Source organism: Gopherus flavomarginatus, chromosome 8, assembly GCF_025201925.1.
Source record: "Gopherus flavomarginatus isolate rGopFla2 chromosome 8, rGopFla2.mat.asm, whole genome shotgun sequence".
Lineage (NCBI taxonomy): Eukaryota > Metazoa > Chordata > Testudines > Testudinidae > Gopherus > Gopherus flavomarginatus.
This window is the reverse complement of record NC_066624.1, coordinates 20,822,435-20,848,947: the sequence shown is the minus strand read 5'-3', so window position 1 is coordinate 20,848,947 and position 26,513 is coordinate 20,822,435. Positions and strand designations below refer to the sequence as shown.

At 39.2% G+C, this 26,513-nt stretch overlaps 1 protein-coding gene across 4 annotated transcripts in view; it reads right to left on the bottom strand.

Annotated features, from left to right (window-relative positions):
* Positions 1–26,513, bottom strand: part of NEXMIF (neurite extension and migration factor) — a 244,692-nt gene that overhangs the window by 210,447 nt on the left and 7,732 nt on the right. Inside the window, exons 1-3 of one of the 4 annotated variants that reach the window (XM_050964583.1) lie at positions 17,256–17,333; positions 11,642–11,758; positions 175–332 (exon numbers count right to left, since the gene is read on the bottom strand). The exons of 2 other annotated variants lie outside the window; for them this stretch is intronic. The gene's annotated coding sequence lies outside the window, so the exon portion shown is untranslated. Of the gene's footprint in view, positions 1–174; positions 333–11,641; positions 11,759–17,255; positions 17,334–26,513 lie in introns of those variants that run through there. One more of the 4 variants, XM_050964582.1, reaches the window with a different exon arrangement.

Here is a 26,513-nt window from a genome sequence, read left to right as displayed (position 1 = left end):
AGAGCCCAAGAAAACTATACACATTTTTAAAGTTCTCTCTCTCTGTATCTCTATCACTTTCTCTCAAAAAAAAAAAATCCTATCGGGTAGAGAGTAGAACCATATGCGTTCAAGTAATCTTAAGAGATGGAAACTCAGCAACACAACAGTTAACAATCTCTGAACGTAACTCACCCTGTTATGCTGAGATTTTGCTGGGATCTCACTGAAGAGCGGGTAATTCTTACATACCATATGTTCTGTAATTGCTCATAACAACACAGAGAGGGTGAGCAGAGGATGGAATTCCATCTTCATTGCTGAACTTCCTTCCGTCTCTGCATAGATAGAGTCTGAATTTTAAAAGAAAGTAGAGTCAAGTGTCCAGCTGTTGAGACTCCTGAATTTTACACCTAGATCTGTCCATTAATTCTTTTAGTCACTTTAATGAAGTCTCCTAGCCTCCTAAGTCTCAATTTCTCTATCTCACAGTGGTGTCATGAAGTAGCAGTAGAGTTTTTGAAGAATTTTTAAGATCCAGGAATGAGAGGTGTTATGTAAGGGTTTGATTCTCCTCCCATTACAGTAGTCAAAATAAAAGCTCCCATCAAATTCAATAGGAATAAGATTGGACTCGTGTTCACCAGGAAAAGCGTTTTCACCAAGTTACCTAGCATGTGGTGTCTAACAGGAGGTAAAATCCTAGTAAAGACAAGGCAGTTTGTAGTTTTAACACATTAGTAGGTTGAGGTAATCCCAAAGCTTCCCCGCTTAGTGTTTATCTCTACCTGCTAACATGTGTGATAACCACAAATTGCCTTACCTTCAGCAGGATTTTTCCACACAACTAACTCACTCTAGTGAACATACAGTGAGAAAACACCTTTTTCTCTCCTCTGCGGACATACCTTTAGTGGACCTTGTTATTGTTACTGTAATGGGTGATTTGACACCCGCTTAGTGGTTGGGGTCATTATATGCATCAGTCAAATGTGACTGGCAATATCCAATAGTCATTTTAAATTTGCAGCCAAAACCTCTAGGTATCAAGAATGCTATAATTTATTTCTTGGCTGCTCTATTTTTATTCAAAGTAGAATTCAGTCAACATTAAATAAGGCCAATAAACAAAAATGAAACAAAAAAGCTCACTACTAGTATTAGTAGACTAGTAAAGCAATAAAAATATGCTGAAATAGCAGAAAGAAAAAAAGCAGTTTAAAATCAATACAAACCAATAAATACTCATGCCCCATCTTACTCCACGTTACTGGGCACCTGAACATTTGAAAGTTTACCATTCTGAGGATTTTCACTATAGAAATCTAATCAGTTTAAAAAAAGCATTTCAGACAGTATATCTGCCCCTAACATCCTCAGAATTTATGTGGTTTTACAAATCACATTTTCCCCAGTTTAAAAGTGTTTTATTTCTACTGTTGTGTGAAAAACCTACACAAAACAGGAGAAACTGACTATACATAGGAAACCTGGAAATTAACAGTACAGGTATTTTCAAATGCACAAAAATACCCTGAAAAGAGATTCCTCCCGCCCCATTTTAGATGTTAACATATTAACACTGGTAAAGGTAAGTAAAAATAGTTCACACAGAAGTGCAATTTTGAAGATGATTGTCCCTTTAAAAACAGTATTTGTTGCTAACAACTGAACATAACATATTTTCCATCCACTACCACACTCTTGCCTCAATGTACGATAAATACCCACTCAGTTTAGTACAAAATACATTAAAGTGGTGGACATGGCACTGTCTCCTAAAGGCCACCAGAACTGTGGCTGCATGCAGCTCTTTTACAGACCACAGGACTGATTCTTTCACTCTATTAGGAAATACCACCATTTCTGCCTGGCATACAGAGAAGAGGCTAGGGGAGAAAAGTGTGTCAAATGGAGCCATCACAGCAACAGAAATGAGAGAGTATGTTGCATTCATATTGCATTGCTTCAGGGTGGGTAGGTGTGGGTGTGAAAAAGCTAAGGTAACTACATTCCGGTTCCACAAATAATCCCAAACTCCCTCATAATCCCAGATGGATGTTTCTGCTAAAATTATCATCAGAGAATTAGTTAACAAAATTGACTTTTAAGACCAAATTTTTAAAAAGAAGCTTAGGCATGCATGTATTGCACAACTGTGCACCACATTTTCTCTCAGTTACCATGCACACACAGGAGATTGTGAATAACAAGTGGCCACTGTAATGTCAAAACATCCATTTAAGAGAACTGTTTCGTATGCTAAATTACTGTTAAATCATTGTAGCTGGGCATGCAAAAAATAGGCAAGTTTCACAAGCAAAAGAGAAAATGCATACTGCAAGTGGCTTCTCTTCTCCCGTTTAAAAGTTTGGACCATAATCTGTCATAACTAGGTTTCAGAGTTAACACACAATTGGCAAGAACCTCTCAAAGCTACTTTCACAGTCTATCTGCAGCTTCAATAAACACTACAAAATGGATTTACAATTTATTTCACGTTTTGAAGGTCATATTCACAGCCATAAGGGCTATAAATTTAATTCTATTTTAAAATAAATATTAAATCCTGAAGAAACTGACAGGATCACTGGAAAATTGCTTATATGGAGACCCACAAAATAGCTGCTTCAGATAACCCTGGGTCATTGCAATGAATCAATATATGATGACAGAATGTCCTGCTGATGCAATGCCATGATACAAACATCACAACTCCTAGCAGCAATGCTGCACGACAAAGTGGCTTCTCAGCTCCGTATAGCCAAATATCACTGCTATAAACATTCTGCTTACACACACGAAAAATGGCAAGACAACATTTAGACATACAAAAGTTTGTAAGTTGGGACATTATGAAGCAAACCAGTTGTTATTTGCTAAAATGTATTAATCCCTGCAGGAATTTTGCCGGCATAGCCTGAAAATTTCCAATCTTCAAGTCTAACCGCAGTCTTTAGCAGTTTCAGTGTTTCATAAAGACAAAGACAGTGGACACTAAGGGCTGGAATACAGAATGTTACAAAAAGGAGATAATACATGCACACAGCATGTACGCCACACTCAAACACTGTTTATCAGATTGTAGCAGCACTGCGGCATCCAGTAGAGTAGATGTGCTGCTGTTCTGCTCACATTTTAATGTGCCATCTTGCAGTAGATGCCTGCACAGCAGAGTAAATACAATCTCTATATATACCCTGCGTAGGCGTCCGGGGTTATTTCTGACTGTCATTATACTTCATTGCCAACTTAAAATGTAAAAAAAATGAACAATTCTCAAAATGATTTAATTCCAATTTTATAATTATTTCCAGAAGCTTTTCATTATGCAATTTCAACTGTTCATTGAAAGCTTTTCCTTTTGCAAAGTTTTCCTTGAAGCAAGACAACCAAACCAGACTCAGCTAAACCTTCTCCCTCCCATGCTTTGTTATAAACACAGACATGAATAACATTCAGAACATTTAGCCCCAAGAACAGTTTAATAATAATGCTGCAGCTCGCTTTATATGGAGGAAACTAAAAAAGAAACTAAAAAGGCTTAATAGGTACAAATATTGTGCTTCAATTGCAATAAATAAATCACGCTGAACTGGAGAAATGTAGCGATAGCAACATTCTGAATGATGTGGGTTCTGGTAACCCTCAAGCTAGAGCCGATTAGGTTTTGTTACATAGGTCCTTTGTGTATTTTTGTGTTGCTATACCAGTTAAATTGACCTCTGCAGGCATATGTGTTGCTTGTATTGTTTAATGGCTTCACATTTTAGCTTAGCTTAAGCCACACACACACACACACACACACACACACACACAACAACAACAAATCCCAGTCTTTGTATTTGCTAAGACTATAAGACTATCTGTGACAAAGGAAAGAGAGCTGAACATAAACGCCATGAACTGAAATCCAGGAAACTCTGAGCAATTGGTGCAGAGGCAGAACACCACTTTGGCTGCTAAATGGGAGGCCTGGGCCCAAGAATGGAGTTAGATTTGTTGGCAGTTGTGTGCATTGGGCAGAACTGTTGCCATACTGGATCTAACCATTAGTCCCACTGATGCAGTATCCCACACCTTTGAGAACTGCCTATAAGGGATGTTTCAGCAGAAGATGGAAAGCCACTAGAATGCAACAAGGAAATTGTTCAATGCTGTAAATTGGGGAAAATTCCTTCCTGATCTGTTATGGTAATCAGCTAACACCCCAAAGCCTGAGATATAATTACCCAATAGAGCTGGCATTACTACAAATATGATTGGTTGCAGAAGTATTCAGTCACAGTATTCGACTCATTGACTGGCAGTGAATTCCAGAGTCTGACCACACCTCATTCTTGTAGTAGGGGACAACACAAAAGGGGCCTGAGCAGTTTTCACTATGCCCTTCATCTTCTCAAAGAGACACCAACCATACAATATGTACCAGGCTTATTGCACTACCACATCAAACTGGTCATTTACTCCCTTCTTTGTTTGGAGGGAAGATGTTGTGAGAACTGCCACTGAAAGACAGGTGTGCAGAAGAGAAGATTTGGAAAGCCAGGTAGAAAAAATCTGGTACAAAACTTGTTCATGCTGAAACACCTTTATTTGCTCAGTTAGAATGTCTTGACCTTAGGGAAACCTCATTAAGTAGCTGAAGGGAAGTTTTAGCCAAGTTCTAAATATGTATTTTTCTCTGGAGCTTCTAGGAAGCAGAATTAGTAAACTTGGCTACAGGCCATAAAACATAATTACTTATGTGAAATTGTTTAAGTATGTAACTACAATTACTAATAGAAGAGCCCAGTGCTACAAATACAAAGGGATTCCATAGACTAGCAGCCTAGATGCAGACAGAAAGCTGAAGATAATTCCTGAAGGAATAAGCATCTCTAAGGAAAAACTTCAGAAAAGAATTTCTAGTTAATGGGGATATAATATTAAAGTGCAATCAGGCTCTGATAAGGAAGGTGGGCAGCAAGGGTACATTTTGAAACATGTGGCAGCTCATCATACAGACTCAGTTTTTGGCACCATGCAGAAGAAAGGGAAGCACAATCTATTTCCACAGTAATAGCCAATCTCCTTCTTTCAGAAAGTTCAATGGTCAGTGGCAACCTAGTTTTCACTGGAGACACAAAAGCCTGGGGCTTAAACCATAGAGAAACTTCAGAGACACTGCAGGGCAATAACAAACCTTCAAGATATTAAAATAAAAGAATGGTGTATTAAGTGATGTGGTAAATGCAATTTGTCATTTAGCGCTGTGAATCTATGGATTTTAATGACAGGGTCTCATTTACATTTAATGATCAGTGTACTAGAACATTTCTTGGAAACTGTGGATATTTTCCTGTCTCAGTAGGAATATATAGAAATTTCTTCTCAACTAACAATTGAATGAAAGAATTCTGCCCTGAAATCTTAGTCCTGTAAGTTCTCTCCAGAGCCATATGAATATCAACGTACTGAACTACAGTCCAGCCAAGTCAGCTTCTCCACAAATCAGAGATGTTTTGGACAATTATGTATTAGCAATATTTTTCCTTCTAAATGATCTCTTAAACCAACCAACATTTTATTGCATAATGACCATTTATACTATATATATGCTTTAAAAACATTAAAATAAGAATATCTTGTTTTTAATATGACATTTAAAGGTGGGTTTTTCCAAAACCACTTGAAGTGACTTAGGAGCACAGGTCCCATTGATCTGTTCTTGGACCTGTGCTCCTAAATCACATAGGTGCTTTTTAAAATCCCCCCTTATTCTCAAAGCATTATGCATATTCAACAGATCATACATGCACACAGGAATCACTGCACAGACTTTGCAGTGCAACCACTTCTGGGTAACTGGCAGCAAATATTTCACATTGTACAGCGGCACTGTGCAGTTTTCAGTCAGAAAAATTAGAAGAATTCCAAATCCAACTGAAACTATAAAGGAAAATGTAGGGAGGCAGAATGTAATGGCCCAAGTTGAATCTGAAATGACCCTAGGCTGCATCAACACTGGCAAAAGTGGAACCCGTAATTCTCTACCAGTACTGCTCTACAAAGGTTGCAACAGTTCAGGCTGTAGGATAGACAGACCTTAGGTAAGTTCAGGCATTTTGACACAGTGTAACACTTGGTTCCAGACAATGCTCTAACTTCTAAAGTTGCTACCACCAGAGAGGATGTGCCCTAGTCTTGCCAATACAGACACAACCTTACTCTTGCCAACAGTGATCACATTGATTTTTTTCTGAAATTCTCCTTCCATTGTTCCACCAGTGCTATCAGTCATGGATACACTGGTGTAGACTGGGCACAAGCAATTTTAAATCACCATGTCATCTAGTCATAATCAGAGCATCATTAGATGACACAGTGGCAAAGTTGCTGACAGCCACTCTATAATAGCCAATGCATCATTATCTCAGTCAGTGAAGCTGAACTGGACATAAATGCAATGGTGGAAAATTTTAAGACAGTTGCTAGTGTAGATGCAGCTTTAAGTGTTAGTGTAGACTGGACAAACCTGTTTTCAATAGCCTTTCAACCAACACTGGTTCAGGATTTCTCAAGCAGCATGGAGATGGTTTTGTCTGGTCTACACCAATTTCAATTCTGGTTCAGGAATGACCAACTGCTGAACACCATCCTCAATAATGGGTCAGTTTCTAACTGGGCTATAGAGAGATTAGTCTAACCACGTGATTGGGAACTAGGAGCTCCTGAGCTTTTCTCCAGATTCATACTAACTCTCTCTGTGAACACACATAGCCCGATGTCAATGCGAGATGTGTATGCTCAGCACTTTTGAAAAATCAGGCCATTAACCTCCCTACCTCAGTTTCCCCCATCTGTAACATGGGAATAACAAATCTTCACAAATGAGTATTTCGATATCTAAAAAGTGCTATAAGAACTGTTGTTGTTATTATTATAGCAAATTCAGCTAAAATCGACATGGCAAAATAGGCACCAAGACCTTTTAAACACTTAGCATGTAATTGCATAGACACTTGCTGTTTCTCTCTTATGATTCTAAAAGTAACAAAAAAGGATTTTTTTTTATGAAGGGTAGTAAATGGAATTTGTTCATAGCTGGTTTGAAAGATGGATTCTTCTTTGTTAGCTATACAAAACTCAAAAGCATGTGACAGAGCTTGCAGATAAGATGAAGAAAAGCTCATGCTCCAAATAGCTCACAATCAGTTTACAATCAGGTTTTTAAACAGACCTACTTTTTGATTCCTTCCTCCTCCTTCACATAAAACTAAAATGATCACTTTTGAATTATGCTGACTTTCTGATTTCTTGTACATTTCTGTGCATTTATGGCTTGGTCCTACTCTAATTTAAAGTAATGGCAAAACTCCCATTGATTTTAACGGAGTAGGATCACAACAGGGAAACTTGTCCTTTGCCTGTGTGCTGTTTTGTTCTTTGTGCAAGTGCAGAGACTACTGGGTACAAGATGTCAGAGCAACAAATACTACAGACAAGCAACGGGCAAGTTTCCCCGTCATGATGCTGTGCCCATGTGCTCATCCATCCTCGAGCTTGGGCATCCCTTCTCTTCCAGTAATGGAACAAAGAACCAAACCATACTAGGTTTTACCGAATTAGGTAGCGAGCTTTTGATACAGACACCCAAAACTGCTAGCTTCACTTCCACTGAAGAGCAATATTGGCAGCCTAGAAACAAAACGCTTATGCACTAAACCATTCTGATCCCTGACTACCCTGTCAAATCATTTCTAACTCTTAATTAAAATGACTATTGTTGATAGTGTAAAGTGAACGCAGGTTCTAGTCTCATTTGGTAAAAGTCCTGTTCTCAGACACATTTATGATCCATTCAGAGATTCCCTCAAGAGAACACATCTGAGCTAGAAAGACTCAGGACTCTACCGTTCTCACAGAAAACATGCTGGTCAATCCACTTACATTAAAAATAACAACCTAATTAAGGATTAAGTAACCAATAAACATTTTAGGAGAAACATGTAATATCAGGGTTCAGAGTGGTAGCCGTGTTAGTCTGTATCAGCAAAAATAATGAGGAGTCCTTGCAGCACCTTAGAGACTAACAAATTTATTTGGGCATAAGCTTTCGTGGGCTAGAACCCACTTCATCAGATGCATCTACACGAACATTCCACACAAAGATGGACTACAAGCCATCAGGAATAGAATCCCTGATACCATCACGGCAAACCTGGTGGCTGAACCTTGTGACTTTGTCCTCACCCACAACTATTTCAGATTTGGGAACAACTTATACCTTCAAGCCAGCGGGACTGCTATGGGTACCTGCATGGCCCCACAGTATGCCAACATTTTTATGGCTGACTTAGAACAGCGCTTCCTCAGCTCTCGTCCCCTTATGCCCCTATTCTACTTCTGCTACACTGTTGACATCATCATCTGGACCCTTGAGGAATTCCACCAAGATTTCAACAATTTCCACCCTCAACCTCAGCCTGGACTAGTCCACACAAGAGGTCAACTTCCTAGTGCTAATAAGCGACGGTCATACAAACACCATCCTATACCAGAAACCTGCTGACTGCTATACTTACCTACATGCCTCCAGCTTTCATCCAGACCACATCACACAATCCCTTGTCTGCAGCCAAGCTCTAAGATACAACCGCATTTGCTCCGATCCCTCAGACAGAGGCAAACACCTACAGGATCTCTATCAAACATTCTTAAAACTACAATACCCACCTGGTGAAGTGAAGAAACAGATTGACAGAGCCAGAAGGGTACCCAGAAGTCACTTTCTACAAGACAGGCCCAACAAAGAAAGCAACAGAACGCCACTAGCCATCATCTACAGCTCCCAACTAAAACCTCTCCAGTGCATCATCAGGGATCTACAATCTATCCTGAAGGATGATCCCTCACTCTCACAGACCTTGGGAGACAGACCAGTCCTTGCTTACAGACAGCCCCCCAACCTGAAGCAAATACTCACCAGCAACTACACACCACACAACAAAAACACCAACCCAGGAACCAAACCCTGCAACAAACCCCAGTGCCAACTCTGTCCATGTATCTATTCAGGGGACACCATCACAGGACCTAACCACATCAGCAACACCATCAAGGGCTCATTCACCTGCACATCTACCAATGTGACATATGCCATCATGTGCCAGCAATGCCCCTCTGCCATGTACACTGGCCAAACCAGACAGTCTCTATGAAAAGAATAAATGGACACAAATCTGACATCAGGAATCACGAAATTCAAAACCCAGTAGGAGAACACTTCGATCTCTCTGGTCACTCAATAACAAACCTAAAAGTGGCAATTCTTCAACAACAAAAAAAACTTCAAAAACAGACTCCAACATGAAACAGCAGAACTGGAATTAATTTGCAAACTGGACACCATCAGATTTGGCCTGAATAAAGACGGAGTGGTTGGGTCATTACAAAACCTAAACCTAATTTCTCCCTGCAGTTACTCACACCTTCTTGTCAACTGTCTGAAATGGGCCACTCTCATTACCACTTCAAAAGTTGCATCCGATGAAGTGGGTTCTAGCCCACGAAAGCTTATGCCCAAATAAATCTGTTAGTCTCTAAGATGCCACAAGGACTTCTCGTTTTTTTTTAATGTAATATCAGAAGTCACGCCACTAAGGGCTTGTTTATATACAAAATTATGGCGCTTTAGCTATACCGGTACAACATCCCTAGTAAAGATTCAGTTATACTGCTTTGATGGCTATTATACAAGCATAGCTTATTCCTGTATGGGAAGGGGAATACGCTGTACCACAGAAGGGCACTTTTAATACTTACTGCTTTAACTGGGTCCATACTAGGGGTTCTACCAGCATAACTATTTAGATTAAACAAACAAAAAAAAATCACACCCCTGTACCGGTGTGGAGACGAGGCCTCAACTTTTGCAGAAGAGAAGACCAGAACCTGCTTTGAGCCAAATAAAAGTATGGACAAGCCTCAAGAAAGGCTTGTCCACGTGGTCCCACATTCTGGAGTACATGGGTGTGAACTGCAGTCCCCACTTCATGCTGCACTATAAGGACCCCACGTGGACACTGCTGGTGTTGTGGACTAAATTAACGTGAAGTAGGTACCTTTTCATTTGTGCGAAGCAGCATCCAAACGTTACAGTGCAGAACGCTAGTGTATGCCACAATTCACAACCCAGCAGTCCGAACTGCAGGGCTGTGTAGACTTCACCTCATTCTCACTTTGCTAATCTACAAAACCACTTATTTTCACCCAAATAAATCAACCAGCAGTCTCACTCTGCTTCTCAGAGTGCTACAGTGGAGGCTGCTAACAGACTGGGAAATGAGAGTGCTCAACACCTTACAAAATTAGGCCCTTACTAAGCCTTTACTGCTTCCAGTAAATATACTGAAGTACATATACAATCCCAATATAAGGGCTAGTCTACACACACTTCGCTCAAGGAGATTCCTTATCTAGGTGATAAGTGTAAACAGATTTAAGTGCATCCACACAAGGGTTTGCACCAGTTTAAGTAATTCCATTTAAAAACTGATTGATTTTAGTTAAGCCATTGCACTTTTTGCATGCTGACAAGGTCTAAAACGAAAATGCAGTTGTCATAGTAAATGAACTAATATATTTTGGGTCACAGCATCCTTTCTATCATCATGTTTGTTTACCAAGTAACAAAATGTCCATTGGTGAGAATTAGAGGGTTTTAATGGAATCTGAATTTTAACTACCTGAATGTTTTTAAAACATCTCCCACAATAAGCAAAATTTTACTTCCAAAAGCCAAACATTGAGATATCATCAATGAAAATCCTTAAAAATGATAGGACCAAGGAGCGCTTATTTTTTAAATGATAAAACATTCACTCTGTTCCATGACTGAACAGTAAAGCTTGTATCTCATTTAATTACACTTATTTAATCACTTGCATATGTGTTTCCTATCCTGAGGAGATCCTGCACGCAATCTAAAGCACCTCAGACCAAAGTCTGCCACTGAATTCTTCACGTCTGCCTTATGCATTCCAATCATCAGAATGTGCAGTTAGTATGCCATTAGGAATTATACAACTAATTGCCCAAGTGGATAGGCTGAATTACTTTAGAAAAGTTGAACTATGTATTTTGTAAAATAATGCAAGTCATGATGAAATACAGCAAAGATCCTTGCAACAAAAGTCCTCTGTGTGCCGTGAAGCTCCCCATCCTCTGTCAGAAGAATGGATTTGGTTGGTTTTTTTTTTAAGTCATACCCATATTTTGTATACAAATGACACTAGTAATACATGTTTCCAGGTGCATCCAACTTGTATACTAATCTTGGACGTCTAAATTTCTTTTAGCATTACACCTCTGCTCCATGTTTGTCAAACACAGATGAAATTAAAAAAAAAAAATCAGAATATCACATAATGAAGCATATTTCAATAAAATAAAATAAATCATATTCTCATATCACAATAACCGTAGTATTGGTACAGTAGATTGAAAAAATAACTTTATTGTTTATTGTTCTGTTTTCTACTTTAGATTCAATAATGTTTGTATTAGTTCTAATATTTCCAACTAGTTGCTCTATTGTTAGAAGAACTAAAAGGGTAGTAAATAAGTATTTTGGTTTCATTCCCCTTCTACGGTTTCCCTTTAATGAAGAAACATTTACCTGACAATTTGCTCTTGGGATTAAGTAAAAGGCATTCACTTGTCTTCTAAATGTGAGAAGTATATTGTTCAAGACATTCTGTTTAAAACGGCCACTCAACCCAGTCAAAGGCCTTCCCTGCATCAATAAATAACAAGGCAAGTTTATTTTACTCTGTTGAATGAATAGAATTCAATATACGTTATAGATTATGTGAAGAATGTCTTCTTCGCATATGAAGTCTGACTGATATTTATCACTAGTTTGATTATAGTCTCCATTCTAATTATCATATTTTAGCATAAACGTTAATATCTGTTGTACATTTAGAAGAGAAATGGGTTCATAGGATCCACAATTATTCATAGGTGTATATTCCCTGTCTATCACTGTGATGGTAGCTTGCTGCATACTTTCCAGGAGACTATCCTTTCCTAGATTTCAGTAGGACTCTACCTAATGTGGACAAATGTTCAGTTCTTGCATAACATTTTTAAAGAATTTGGGTGTACCGACATCTGATCTTGGGTTTAAAATTGTTGATAGCCCTTTTGTTGTCTGCTTCCGATACTGGCACCTCTAATGCACCAAAATTGCCTTGTCGTCTTTTTTAAAATGGCAATTTTACTTTAAACTCTGCTATATCTGCTCTGCATTTCCACACTGTGATATATACAAATTGGCATGGAAATCCAGAAAGGCAGATTTAATAGAACTAAGATCTTACAGAAAAGCTACAAGAATGGTTTATGATCTGGAAAACACACCTTACTATGAGCGTTAAAGAAACTCAATTTATTTAGCTTATTGAAGAGAAGGCTGAGAGAGGACTTGATCATGATCTACTGTTACCTATACAGGAAAAAGATTTCTGAGAGCAGAAATCTCTTTAATCTAGCAAATGAAGGCATAACAAGACCCAATAGCTGGAAGTTGAAGACAGAAAAGTTCAAACTAGAAATAAGACACTTTAAAAAAAAACTCAATAAAAAAACAGTGAAGATAGTTAACCACTGGAACAGATTACCAAGTGACGTAGCAATTTCTCCATTGCTTGAAGTCAATATTGGATCTCTTTCTAAAAATATTCACATTCAACCAAGTTATTAGGCCAGATGCAAGAATTAGCACTGAATTTCTATGTCTTGTGTTACACAAATCAGATTATATTAGATGATCATGCTTTCAGCTTTAAAAAAATCCATTAACCTAGAATTTCTTACCTTATCCCTTTCAGTTTCCGACAACTATCAGTGTTGCCAATTCTTGCAATTTTATCACTAGTCCCCTGACTTTTTATGTATTTATTAATGTTCCAGCTCCTGGAGGAACATGATTAAGTGAAAATATCAGCTTCTCTCCCTCTCCTGCCAAAGTAAGTTTCTAGCAGTCATATTTGTGGAGAAAACCTTGGAAATGTGAACCCAATGGACCTTAAAGACTAAAAAACTAGAATGCAAATAAAAAGATATCTACCATGGGTGGCAGGTATCATAGGCCAGGGGAGGCTGTGCCTCCCCAAACAGCCTGGCATAGCCCTGCCCCTGCTCCATCCCTAGGACCATTCCTGCAGTTCCTTCCTGGTTTCTGATCTTCTGTAGCTCAGGCTGGCTAGGGCATGCTACCAGGACTTGGGGCGCCTGGCACTGGGGCCAGGGCCATGCCACTCACCTGGCGCTCTGGGCCTGTGCCGGTTGAGGGTTCCCCCGGAGCTCAGGGGCTGGGGATGGCCGTGCTGCCCGGCCACCCGGAGCTGAGGGTACTCAGATGACCCATGGCTGGGGTGCGGGAGGGTGCTCTGGGCTCCTGCGGGGGAGGGGACAGAAGGGACGGGGTTGGGGGCTAGCCTCCTCAACAGCCAGTTCACCGGCTGCCCATGATCCCAACACAAGGCCAGTCAATACACTGGAATTCCATTTCATGAAAAAAATTTAGGTTTCAATATTTGGTTACTTTCTCCACTGGGACAAAAATGAGACCTTAAATTTTATTTTATTTTATTTTTTTTTTTTTTGCAAAAACACACACAGCTCCATCCCAGAACAGCCAATAGCCCAGTTGTTAGGGCACTCACCTGGGATATGGGAGACCCAGTCTCTGCCCAATTCAGACCAGGATGATATATCATATTCACTAGACCAGAGATCCCCAAACTTTTCTTATTGCATACCTCCTTCCTTCCAGATCTACCAAATGTCCATGTACCCCCTTCCAGATCTGCCAGCTGCCTATATACCCCTACCCTTCTCATCACCAGTACTTCATGTGCTCTTCTTAACACTACCTGTCTTTAGCCATCTGTCCATTTTTCGCTGTTACATACAGGTACAGTTATAGTGCAACATATACAACTAAAAAAGCCCTGAAGTTCTGAGCTCAGTTAAACTGGACAGGTGCTGAGCAACTGAACCGAAGCTGTACAGTGCCTGGCGGTGAAGGCTCTGTATGTCAGTGTCTCCATGAACCTGATTTCTCATTGGTAAATCTTGAAGTAAATTAACTACGGTATTTTATATAATAAATCCCCACAGAGTTTTAAAGCTTCATCTGAGTAGCCTACTATACAAATACAATAAATAAAATAAATAAATAAATAAAATCCACCATTACACAATTTCTCCCACATACCCCCCCAGAGATGTCTCATGCATCCCCAGGGCTATACATACCACAGTTTGAGACCCCTTGCACTAGACTATAGACTCAGCCTCTCTTATTCCAAGTGGAACAACCCCAACAGGAGAGATTGAGAGAGAACTGCTTTAGAACAGCCAATAGCCTGATGGTTACAATGTTCACCTGGGATGTAGGAAAGCCAAGTTCAAGTCCCTGCTCTGTCTGATGTGGTGCCCAAATCACTAGGCTATAGAGTTAGTCTGTTTCTCTGGCCCAATGAATATGTATTTATTTATGGAAAGTTCCACAGGAGAGAGATTCACACCCTGTGAATTTGGAACCTCCACATCCCAAGTAAGTGCCCTAATCACTACCAACCATTATTTTTTAAAAATCTCTGATTTTTAAATGCTTGGGTTTGGCAATACTTCAGTTTGCTTTCTTATGGATTATCCTTCTCAAAGAGATATGCCAGTATTTAATCCGCTTTGTTGCCCTTGACATAAGCTAACGTTATTTGCCACTTTTCCCAATCCCAGCATAGTATAGTAATTTCTCCCCTTTCATATGTATGTGCTATGTATTGATTCTGATTTTCTGTATGTGACACTCTATGCCTTGGGAGAGCCCCCTGTAACACCCATATTCTGCATCTATATATAATTGTGATATTGCATATAAAGCATGCCTTGCAAAGTATCATGGGAAAGGTTATGATCAGCTGAAACCCACTGTTCCATCTAAATATGTGTATCATCAACGCACAAGAGGTTACGAGAGTATGGTTATCACTAAAATATGCTGTGGGTTTGGGAAGCGCCAAGATACTAGCTCCCCAAAGACAATAATGGGGGGGATAACCAATGCCTGGGCGGGTGTTGAACAACCATCAACAGCCATTGTCCAGCAAGGGAGCTACAATGCAATGACTCTCTTGCACAAGGCCACACCAGGGGAATTGCTCAACCTTGTCTGGTGACTCAGCAATGTCCACCAAACATGCCTGGACTTGTGTTCTCCAAGCACATGGACTAAGGCAGAGGTTGGCAACCTTTCAGAAGTGGTGTGCCAAGTCTTCATTTATTCACTCTAAGTTTTGTGTGCCAGTAACACATTTTAACATTTTTAGAAGGTCTCTTTCTATAAGTTTATAATATATAACTAAACTATTGTTGTATGTAAATATGGTTTTTAAAATGCTTAAGAAGCTTCATTTAAAATTAAATTAAAACGCAGAGGCCCCCGGAGCGGAGGCCAGGACCTGGGCAGTGTGAGTGCCACTGAAACTCAGCTCGTGTGCCACCTTCACGCATGCCACAGGTTGCCTACCCCTGGACTAAGGGTATAAAACAGAACACAGGGGCACCAATGCTTCGCCTTTTCTCCTTCCCCCACCTATGCTGCAAGCAACAAGGACACTTAGAAAACTGAAGACTCTGACAGAGGAGACTGCCCAAGTTTCAAGGGTGAAACCTGTGTACTATGAACTGCAATATCCAGTGAGGTGAGAAAAACTCCATAATCTAGATATTGCCCAGTCTAATAGGGTTGAGAGGTTAGACTATATGCTTATATTATATTCGGTAACTAACTCTGACCTTTTGCCTATCACTTATAATCATTTACAATCTATCTTTTGTAATCAAACTTATTTTACTTTTTATCTTTACCAGTGAGATTACATGAAGTGTTCAGTAAATCTGTTTAGGTTTAAAAAGGCTGGTTTATATCCACTTTCCATTGATGAAGTGGGGACCAATTAATAAACTTGCACTGCTCAAGAAAGTGTCTTGAGCAGTGCAAGATGGTATATTCCTAGGGTACAATGCTGAGAGTTGGAGGAATTTGGCTGGTGCCTCTCTCTGTGTGATTCCTGAGTGGCTTTTGGGAACATTCATGCAATCTAGCTGGGTGTGCGGCTCCACGTGCTGTCATGCTGAGTGATAACAGCACCTGGAGGGGTTTGCTACTTGTCACTAGCAAAGCACTGTGAGAGACAACCCAGGTTGGAGAGATAAGGGGGCACAGTGGTCCCACGGTCCCAGGTTGCACCCCAGGGATCTCGTCACACTGTATACTTATGAGGACTTCCAGACTTTGTACCTTGCTTCATTTTTTTCCTTAGGACATTAGACCTTATCAAGCAACGTCCTTTGAGTTACAACTCTGGCCACTTCCCATCAGTAGCATTATCCATATCATTCAGTTCTCTATATTCAAGGTTAATTTTTGTGACTATCTTTCAATCCCCAGTGCTTTCTTCAGCTTTCCTCCTCTGCAGTTTGTATAGCTGCCCATACAGAGGGACATAATCTGACAAATACTATTGTTAATGTCAATTCTATATACCATATATAGATGTTTACAGCCTACAAGCACCAGATCCATTCTGGAGTAAGAATACTGACACCTTCTGCATATATCTGCTAACAATATTTCAGTAATTTTTCCTCCCCTACACTTTTTTTTTAAAATCATCTTGTCTATCTTTAGTTCCGGGACCCAATAAAAGTCCCCGATCACAAAGAATGTGAGGAGCAAGATCTAACTAGAAATTATTAATGAACTGATTTTTTTCATTGGGAGCATACAGATTTATATAAAGGTAGTTTCTCACCCATTTATAATTCCCAAGACAAGTATATATCTAATACAGACCTCATTTGCTTTTTTAAAAAATATTACAAGCCTGATTCACCACAGCATTACTGTAGTCTTGCACTAGTATAACTTTCACTAAACCACTGTAAAATTGGTGTAACACAGGGCAATCCAGTCCTATTTGTAATGGGAGATTTATTCTGATTAGGACAGCCAACCCCTCTATTTTCTCTTACCAACTGCAGAAGATACATTTCCAATAGCTGACTCTTCTTCAAAGATGAGTTTCTCACCTTCAATATCTAGATGCAACTTTTTAAAGGTAATTTGATATCTCTTCCCCACCTCTAGCCCCCCTTGATTGGGTTATTAAGTCTATTAACATTCAAGATACTATTATATAAGTACTGCTACTCACCATTATGTGGTAGAATTAGAGAGAGAACTATTAGAACCAAAGTTTGTCTTGTTCCTCTAATTCTCTGATGTGAACTTGGATACCCGGGAGAGACAAAACCTTTATCAAATCATCTGGAGCTTCTGACAGTGGAGAAAAAAAGAAAAGTGGATAAAGGTTCGGAGGTGGGGGGACAGTCAGAGAAGTGAGCACACAAGGCAAATGAAAAAATATACTTTATATATGTTTGTTAGATAAACTCAGTGAGGGGGAAGGGATATATGATACTTTTTTCTCCCCTTCAGGGTGATTACTCTCTCATCTCTAATTTTGTTCTTGTTTTCCCAATCCTTATATTTTATCCTACCCTTACCTCCCCACTTTAGAGTTTCACAATCTGAGTAGGATCAAGCCTGATCAGTACTTAAATGGGAATGCTACAAAAAGTGCTGGTGGTGACACTCCTCTCTCTTATTTTAGGCTGAGAACTGGCTCCTCCCTAGATTATTTTCATGGAAGTGCCATTTTTCTCACATGAAACTGGCCCTGAACAACAGTGGTTATTAAAAAGACCTCTGCACCTTTAATGGGAAGAGAGAGCTTGTGGTTAAAGTACTTCATCAGCATTTTGGAATTAAGTCAGACAATCCCTTGTGAGAGAGGAAACATTTCCATTTTACAAATAGGAAAATAGAAGGTCAGAAAGTTTTACAGCCCAAGGTTTTCAAGAAGTCTTTGATTTATTCAGTGTTCAGATGCCCAAGTTGAGATGCCTTGGGTCCGGTTTTCAGAGGTGCAGAGCACTTGGAGCTCTCATTGACTTCACCTGGAGTTGCATGTTGTAACCACAGATAAAAGTCGTATACAAAGTGTGTCTAGTTGGGTTCACAAAAATTAGGGCACCCAACATCTGACATTACTTTGGAAAATGATGATCTTTAAGAGAGATGCCTAAAATCACACCAAAAGTCTGTGGCAGAGTCAGAGTTAGAATGCAGACCTCTTGGCAAGCACTCCTGTGTGATAGCCACAGGGCCATCACATTTACATGCCTCTTAGCACATTTATTTCTCAACTTTTCCAAAAGGTTCTATCATCACTGTAAGATCTTTAAGGCTTCACACAATGTAAATGAATTCTTTAAATAGGCTTACTGTAATATCTATCACATATTCACTTAGGTGAATCTGACTGCATAAATGAGCCATGGATAGCACCCAGTTAGGGAATAAGTAACTACAGAAGTAGCAGCAGCACAGGGTTTTTCACATCCCACTCACCTTTCAATTGTGGTTCATAGACTTCTGTAGTAATGACATATTACTGAATGTTTTGATTTTCGAGCACAGACTTATTACAAATTCATACTGCATACTGTATATGGAAAGAGCCAAAGGATGCAACACAGAAGTAACAAGAAAAGGCAAGGAATCAACACTAGCATGAGAAGAAACACTTTTTTCAAAAGGAGAAATTGAAAACTGTATATTTTAAGCTAATAGATATATTAGTTATAAACCTGGCACTTAGAGCACTTTTCATCTTCAAAGCACTTTACAAACTTTAACCAGTCTTCACAATACCTGTGGGAAGTTGGTACGTAAGTATTAGTAATTTCGTTTTACAAATGGGGTCACGAGGGCAGAGGAATTATGATACTTGCCTAAAGCCACAGAAGTCAATGAAAGAGCGAGGATTAGAATTCGGGGATTTCTGGCTCCTATGCTCAGACCACTGAGGCCACGTCCACACTACAGAGTAAAATCGAAATTAATAAAATCGATTTTATAAAACAGATTTTATAAAATCGATTTTACGCGTCCACACTAGGGCACATTACTTCGGTGGTGTGCGTCCATGGTCCCAGGCTACCACCGATTTCCGGAGTGGTGCACTCTGGGTAGCTCAGTAAAAGAATGGGACCAATAACTTCGATTTCCATCCACACTAACCCTAAATCGATTTAGTAATATCGATTTTAGGGTTACTCCTTTCGTTTAGCTGGAGTACAGAAATCGATTTTAAGACCCCTTAAAATTGATTTTAAGTGCCTTGTAGTGTGGACAGGTACAGCATTAAATCGATTTAACGCTGTTTAAATCTATTTAACGCTGTAGTGTGGACCTGGCCTGAGTGATGTCTCTAAATATTAGATTTATACCTCCTCCCACAGCCCTCATCAGTTTATCCTTACCCCACCTGTCCAATATACTAGCACAATGCCAACTCCAGCCTTTGCTCCACCAATGGCCCCAGCCTGGATCACCTACTTCTCCAGCAAACGATTACCACTTTCTCACTTGACGCCACTCACAGGTGGGGAAAGTTCCCAGTGAGAATCCATAAGCCACCATCACCTTGCCCACCTCAAAACTCACCTCTTCTGTAATGCATACTGGAAACTGTAATCTGATAACAGCTAGGCAGGTGGAGAGCTGTGATCACTGCTACCGATAGCTAAGAACTGTGTACTTCCTATTACATTATTCATTAATCTGTCTCTCCCACTCAGCCTGCTTATCCACCTGTTATGTCCTGTGTTTTGGACTATAAGCTCTTTTCTATTCTATATGGGTTCTTATATTGTGCACTCATCGCTGGAGTATCTGAGTGCCTTCCAGTAGTGTATTAAGTAATGAGACTAATATCTGTGACACGTTAATTCTCTCATCCTCCCTCTGGGGGAGAAGTGTGTGCAATGGCATGTTTTGTCTTGGATTTTTATATAATCATAGACCTAGAAGGGACCTCGAGAAGTCATCTAGTCCAGTCCCCTGCATTCATGGCAGGACTAAGTATTACCTAGACCATCCCTGGCAGGTGTTTGCTTAACTGTGTTTTGCTCTTAGAACAGAATGTGGTGAGGTTCATTCCACAGTTTTAGGCTAGCCAGAAGAAAACTCTTGTCTCCTGCACAAACTAGCTTTACCTTTATTGTAAAAAGTTCCACTATTCCAGAGGAGCAAAGTTGTTGACCCCAGTCTTCAGCATGGAGCTTTGGTTGATCTTTTAGATTCCCTGGGCATAGGCTACTGAGTGCCTTGAAGATAAGGACAGAGACCTTGAACTTGATTCAATGTTCTATGATAAGCTAGTGTAGGAAGCAGAGAACAGGCCTCATGTGCTCAGAATAGACTGTGTTCTTGAAGAGATGCATTGCAACATTCGGTACCAGATGGAGTTTTTTAACGGCTGAGGTCTTCATTCAGGTATATCGCATTGCTGCAGTCCAGAGGAGAGGTGACAAAGGCATGGATAACTGAAGCCAGGTCTTTATTCAACAGGATGAATAATGGAAATAGTAGGAAACATTATTTTTTGGATGCTGCTAAATGAGAGCTTAGCGTCTGAAAGGAATCCAGGAGCACTCTCAAGTTATGGACTGAATTGACCAATTGTGGTTGTGTACCTTCAAACAAAGGAGACTGCACCATGGCTTAAAATGCTTCAGAATGTTTCCCTCTACCCCACAACATAACATCCATCTCACCTGAGTTCAGCTTCAACCTTAGAGGCAGAGACTGGTATTCGTAATATGCCTACCACAATGGGGTTCAACCTAGCTGTAGTCTTTAGGTGCTACTGCAATATAAAAGTTAAATGAATAATAAAACAACATTTAAACAAAAGGAGCAAAAACCTGGCCATGAACCTCAAACTAAGAGTTCAGTCAATCTCTAACAATAGTCAATCAAATCTACAGTTATTGTGTTACATCCATCCTTAACGTAACTCCATTGAAGTAAGTGATGCCACACAGGAATGAATTTGGCCCATCACTTGTATTTGGCCAAACATTTGGCTATATACATATAATACATATGTATAATACACATTAAAAACTGAAATATAACACAGATAGTAAATAGTTTTGTCAGAAGTGTTACCAGCCCTAATCAGCTGATTATACACTGAGGAATAATGCTATTAAAATGGATAAGATCACCCACCAACTACAATCACAATCTTCCCATGTCCAAAAGCCAAGATCCTCTTCAATTACTTGTTTAAAAAAAACTGTAATTGTTAAATTTAATTTTCAGCTAGCAGGGTTCCCCTCTCCCTTTAATATATTCCATTCACGTGTATTCCCTATAGTACCTGACTGACTCAGCAATCTTCTCTCCCTTCCACATGTACCCAGACATTAGATTTTACACCTAATCCCATCATACAGCTCCTCAGGAGAACCCTGTTAGGCAACTGTCATTTATATGAGTTCTGAATAGATTGTTCCTCTGCTCTACCTTGCACCAAACCATGCCTTGCTCATACATGTAGTGTAGTCCCATTGAAGTCAGTGGAACTATTTATGAGGATAAGGCCAGCAGAGTTTGGCCCATAATCAGACACCTCTGGCAAGATGTGGGCACTCCGGCTTCACATATATAAATTTATTTCATCATACAACACTGAACTGTTTTAGACAGATTTAGATAAGAGAGAACCGTTTCCCCACATTTGTAGAGCAGTTGCAGCTGTTAAAGAGACTGTGAACTTTCCTTTAACACACATTTAAACTGATACAACTTTAATTAAAAAAGTAATTTTGAAAATTGTTTGTGCAGTGTGCAAGGTGGTGTTCAGACAGCATCTCTGATCCCTGGAGTTCTGCAGCCTTGAGTTTAATAAACTGAATTTTCAAAAAGTAAACACAGCTTCACATCAGCATGAACCCTCCATTTTAGACAAGTATTTTTCAGCTATTTCTTTTTATCCAGGAGATGGAATTTTTGCTCCACCCCATCCACTTCACACTGTGCTGCAGTTCACTACTTACTGGGGAACTAGGCATAAGGTTACAACAGAAAAAGTATTTACTCGGAGTCTTTTTAAGACTCTGCGTAAAAGACTGTCAAACTGTAGCTTCATCTAGCTACCAAAACAGAAGCCTTGCCTTTATCACAATGATACAAGTAGCCAGGTAGAGTGCCCTGTACCACACACAAGATCATAAAGTTGACACCTTGACCCAGTCCAAACCCTGGTTATATAATAGAAAGTCCATTGGGATCCTAATGTCTACCCATCCCTCCCATACCCCCCCTTGGCAGCTGCACAGTCTGCAGGTGCTTCTTTCCAGCCTGCTAGTCCTGCTATAAATTAAAATTCACATTGCTTCATTTCTTGTTTTCAGGGGCGATAATTTGGCTAGGGAAAACAAAGGCAGCTTGCTCCAGGTAGAAGCTAGGCAAAAATAATTCCTGCTCAAAGGAGGGCTTTTGTTGTTTTTGTCATTGGTTGTTTTGCTCTGTAAGTATTTTTAAATAAATCCTTTCAATTACCAGTAGCGTATCAAGAGTGCAAAAGGATGTCTACTGAATTAAGGTTTATTTTTGCCATCAATTTATCACAAACACTTTAGGATAGGCAGTATACCCAACAAATAGAGTCCAGGACTGGGGCAAATCAGGACTTCTGGGTCCAATTATGACTGTGCAATTCTGAGTAAATCACGTAACTTTTCTGTGGCTCAGTTCTCTCACTAACAAATTAGGTTGGACTGGGTGGTAAGGCTTACTTAATTTGTGTTTAGAATTTGAAAACCTCCACTGAAAGGTACTGAGCTGGAAATACCAAGTATTTAGTTTTAAAAAAACAAACAAATATACATTTAGCATTTTCACACATTTTAGATTTTTTTAAGCTTATAAACTTTTAACGCTATTGAGAAGAGGCTTTCTGTTTTCAAATCTGTTCCGTCTGGCAATGGCAAAACTGCATGTAATTTTGAACCTATAGTGAGTTTTGGTCAATGTTTAAAAGCTGTATTTCTTAAGTCAAATTCACAATAGGTAAGAGGTCCTTTGGAAACATCTATGTACTTTGTTTTTAATGACAGACCTGTGCATGCTTAAAGTTCACTACTGAATATAGGCAATAATTTATCACCCTAATGTAACTTAATTTTTAATATGATTTCAGAATCTGCTATAAAGTTTGCTTTGGTAGAATTTGTCTCACAGGGAATAAAATTAAAGAAATGGTTGACTTCATTCTATTATGTATATGCCAAGAATTCCAAGTTATGGGGGGAGTTGTTTTTGTTTTTTAAACTCCCTTCATTTTACAGACTACATTGGGTTTACACTGTGATCTGTACCAGCTCTACTCACATATTGTCAGCCCATTATCATGTGGTGCATAGAATTGTGCAAGAAAAAAAAATATGCTGAAATTTTTGTGAATGAGTGGTAACAGAGTTATCTTCTAGAGGGATACACAACACAACTATCCTAGGATCTGAAGGAGAGTATTCCTCTGGTTCCAGTACCCTCCAAATGTTTTAAGCAGTACACAGTCTTCTAGCTATAAGACTTCTCTAGTCTTTAATGCTCAAAATTAAGAGATAATAGCCCAGGATGCCATTCTGCCCCTAAACATGGCAAAAGGGTCTTTCAAGTTACTAATGAAGTTCAGATGTACAGCAGTACTTCAGGGACTAATGGGTTACTTAAGTATTGAGAGTTACCACCTCAACTTCTTATTTACTTGTACTTGAGATTTAAGTATGACTTTACCAGTTGCATTCAGCACATGCACAAGCTTAACGCAGTTGAACATACTGCATACATTGCAATATCCCCTTTCGTTTGAATGTCACTGAGTAGAAAGAATATTGGCACCAGAACTCACATGTGGCACACTGCCAGTGGCAGAATTAATTTTGTGGTTTATTACAGGTTGAAATGGGGAAAAGCAACCCAAAGTTTCCATATAAAATTTAAGAATTGCACAATCAGTCAGCATTTGGAATATGATGTGTGCGCTTCACCATGCACAAACTTATTGATCAGTGCACAGATGAAGACTTTCAGTACTGTATTGTACAGTCAGTGCTGAAGTATAACTTATGCGGTATTTCCTTCTCCTGCCCTGTCACCAACATTGAAATTTCTGACGTGCTACCTCCTTGAAACCCCTCCACCTATTCCTTTTCAGTAGTTTCTCCACCCCATTCTTGTGTCTCTCCTCTTCCTATAGTTTCAGAAAATGGATGACAAAAGGTCTTGGGTCCCTATGAAGATAAAAAGCTGATCACAGATTTTTTTGTTCAAATTCTCTAGACTTTTTGTGGCAATGATAACCTCCAAAATCTAAACTGATTGCTATGATTGAAGGTTTAAATCATGGTCTTCCAAAATCTGTCCTGTACTAGCCTTTGAAATTCTGAGCTATCTGTAGCTGAAGAGGGGGAGCTGAAAAATTTACTACAGTAAACAACATCCTGAAAAGACTACGTGGGTCTTTTTGGTTAACAGTAATAAAACATCTGCCAGTCGTAATTGCAAGGAAGACTGGGATACCACAGAGTTTGCTTAATACATCAATCAGAAATCAATTCCACAGACCAGTCACCATGTAATGGTCAATATGTCAATCACAAGCTAATGCTTATTTGTAACTCTTCATCACTACTAATAGCAATCTACCTGCCAGAGCTCCTAAAGAGCAAATCTCACATCACATTCTACTGGCTATTCAGCACTATTTTCTAATCAATCTATAAAGCACGAGTAAGACTGTACACAAGTAGCAAATTTATATAAATGTGACACTGTATAAAATACAATCTCTAAACTGATTGCAGACTTGGACCATGGAACTCACTGCTATGTTAGACATCATGGAGCTGAGATGAATTAATCTATCTGATCTAAAAATTTACCCTTTTACTGATCTTTTCAAAACAGATACTTTCTGCAATACAATGGATTATCTAGAAATTCATTTAAACTCAATAAGGCTAGTGTTTATAATAAACAAAATAGGAAAAGGCCAGGGTTCAAATATAAAAAAAAGTTAGGCAAGGGATTAATATAAATTAAAGAGATAGAGGCACAATAAATAAGAATCATCTTATTGAAATCTTACTACTAGAGCTCAGTCAAATGACCTGACCAGAGAATAAGACAATTAGGTAGGTAAAGATTACTGGGATAGGAGAAGTTATTTTTTCTACAGAGCAGCTCATCAAAGAAACTCTTTGAACTCCATTTTATGGATGAAGAAGACTAAGATTTTGTTGCAATTAAAAACTCATCGACTTATACAGCAGTTGCAGCTAATGAGTTTTAATGCATTTTGTCATGGCTAGTTGAGCTCTTTTTCCTTTACATCCGTTAACTTTTAGATGTTTTAGGTTATTAATACTCACATGTTTCAATATTATACATTAACTGTTTTGTTGGAATCACCACAGAGTCTACTACATTCTTGCCCACATCAGCAGAGTCAACTAGATGCTGCATCTCAACATTATCTAATTATATCTCAAAAATGTACAACACACTACTACACAATGGATTTATTTAAAAAGACAGAAGATCTTGATGTTATACAGGACCACTTTAAAGTAAAAGTATCCAACTGAACACTATGAAGTCACTGTACATTGCTCCAACAAAAACAGTGTGGTCAGCAACAATTTTTTTTTAAATATATGTAAACAGAGGGATAAGTGGTCAGGACACCAGAAATACCCCTTCATGTTTAAAAACAATATAAACAAAAAAGTTAAGTGCCACAGCATCTTTTAGACTCAGAAAATTCTGACACTGCCCTCTCTAAATCACTAAAGGCATATTAAATACCAGTTACAGATATCTGTCCACCCAATAGTCAGGTCTAATTAACTAGATAGCTGTGACTATGATATCAAATACACCCACAATTATTTGTCAAAAAATTCCACCCCTACTCTATTATTTGCTTTAACAAATCTGAGACACTTAAAAATCAAACCCTTAATTTTTACTTGCTCAGCTATCAGAGACAGCCAAGAGGGACTTCTGTTTAATATCTCATTTGCAGGACAGCACCAGTCAGCCATCTGTACTGCACCAAAATGTCAGCATGAGCCTTAAATCTGGATTTAGGACTTTAAGCCATGACCTTGTGGCCTGCAGAAAACCATGCTACCGACTAAGCCACACTGACACTTCATTCCTTTCATCTTTGCTAATTCCCCAAACATATACCCTTGTTTCAGTGAAGCAGTTAAAGAATTTGTTGTAGTTATTCAACAACTATGAAGATCAGATATCATCCTGACTGGAAAAGTCCCTCCACTCCCCCAAGGCTGCATGTGTTGCTGCTTGTTTTAAGCACTAACTGAAATCTAGATCAGTCACAGGGGGAAATGGCAGCTAAAATAGAGATTTGGAAGGAAAGTGACCAGACCAGAAGACCCGGCTATTGCAACGGATGGGGAAGAACCAGTCTTGATGTGCAAAACTAGTAGTTTCAGTTAAAATGCTAAAAATTAACACATTAAAA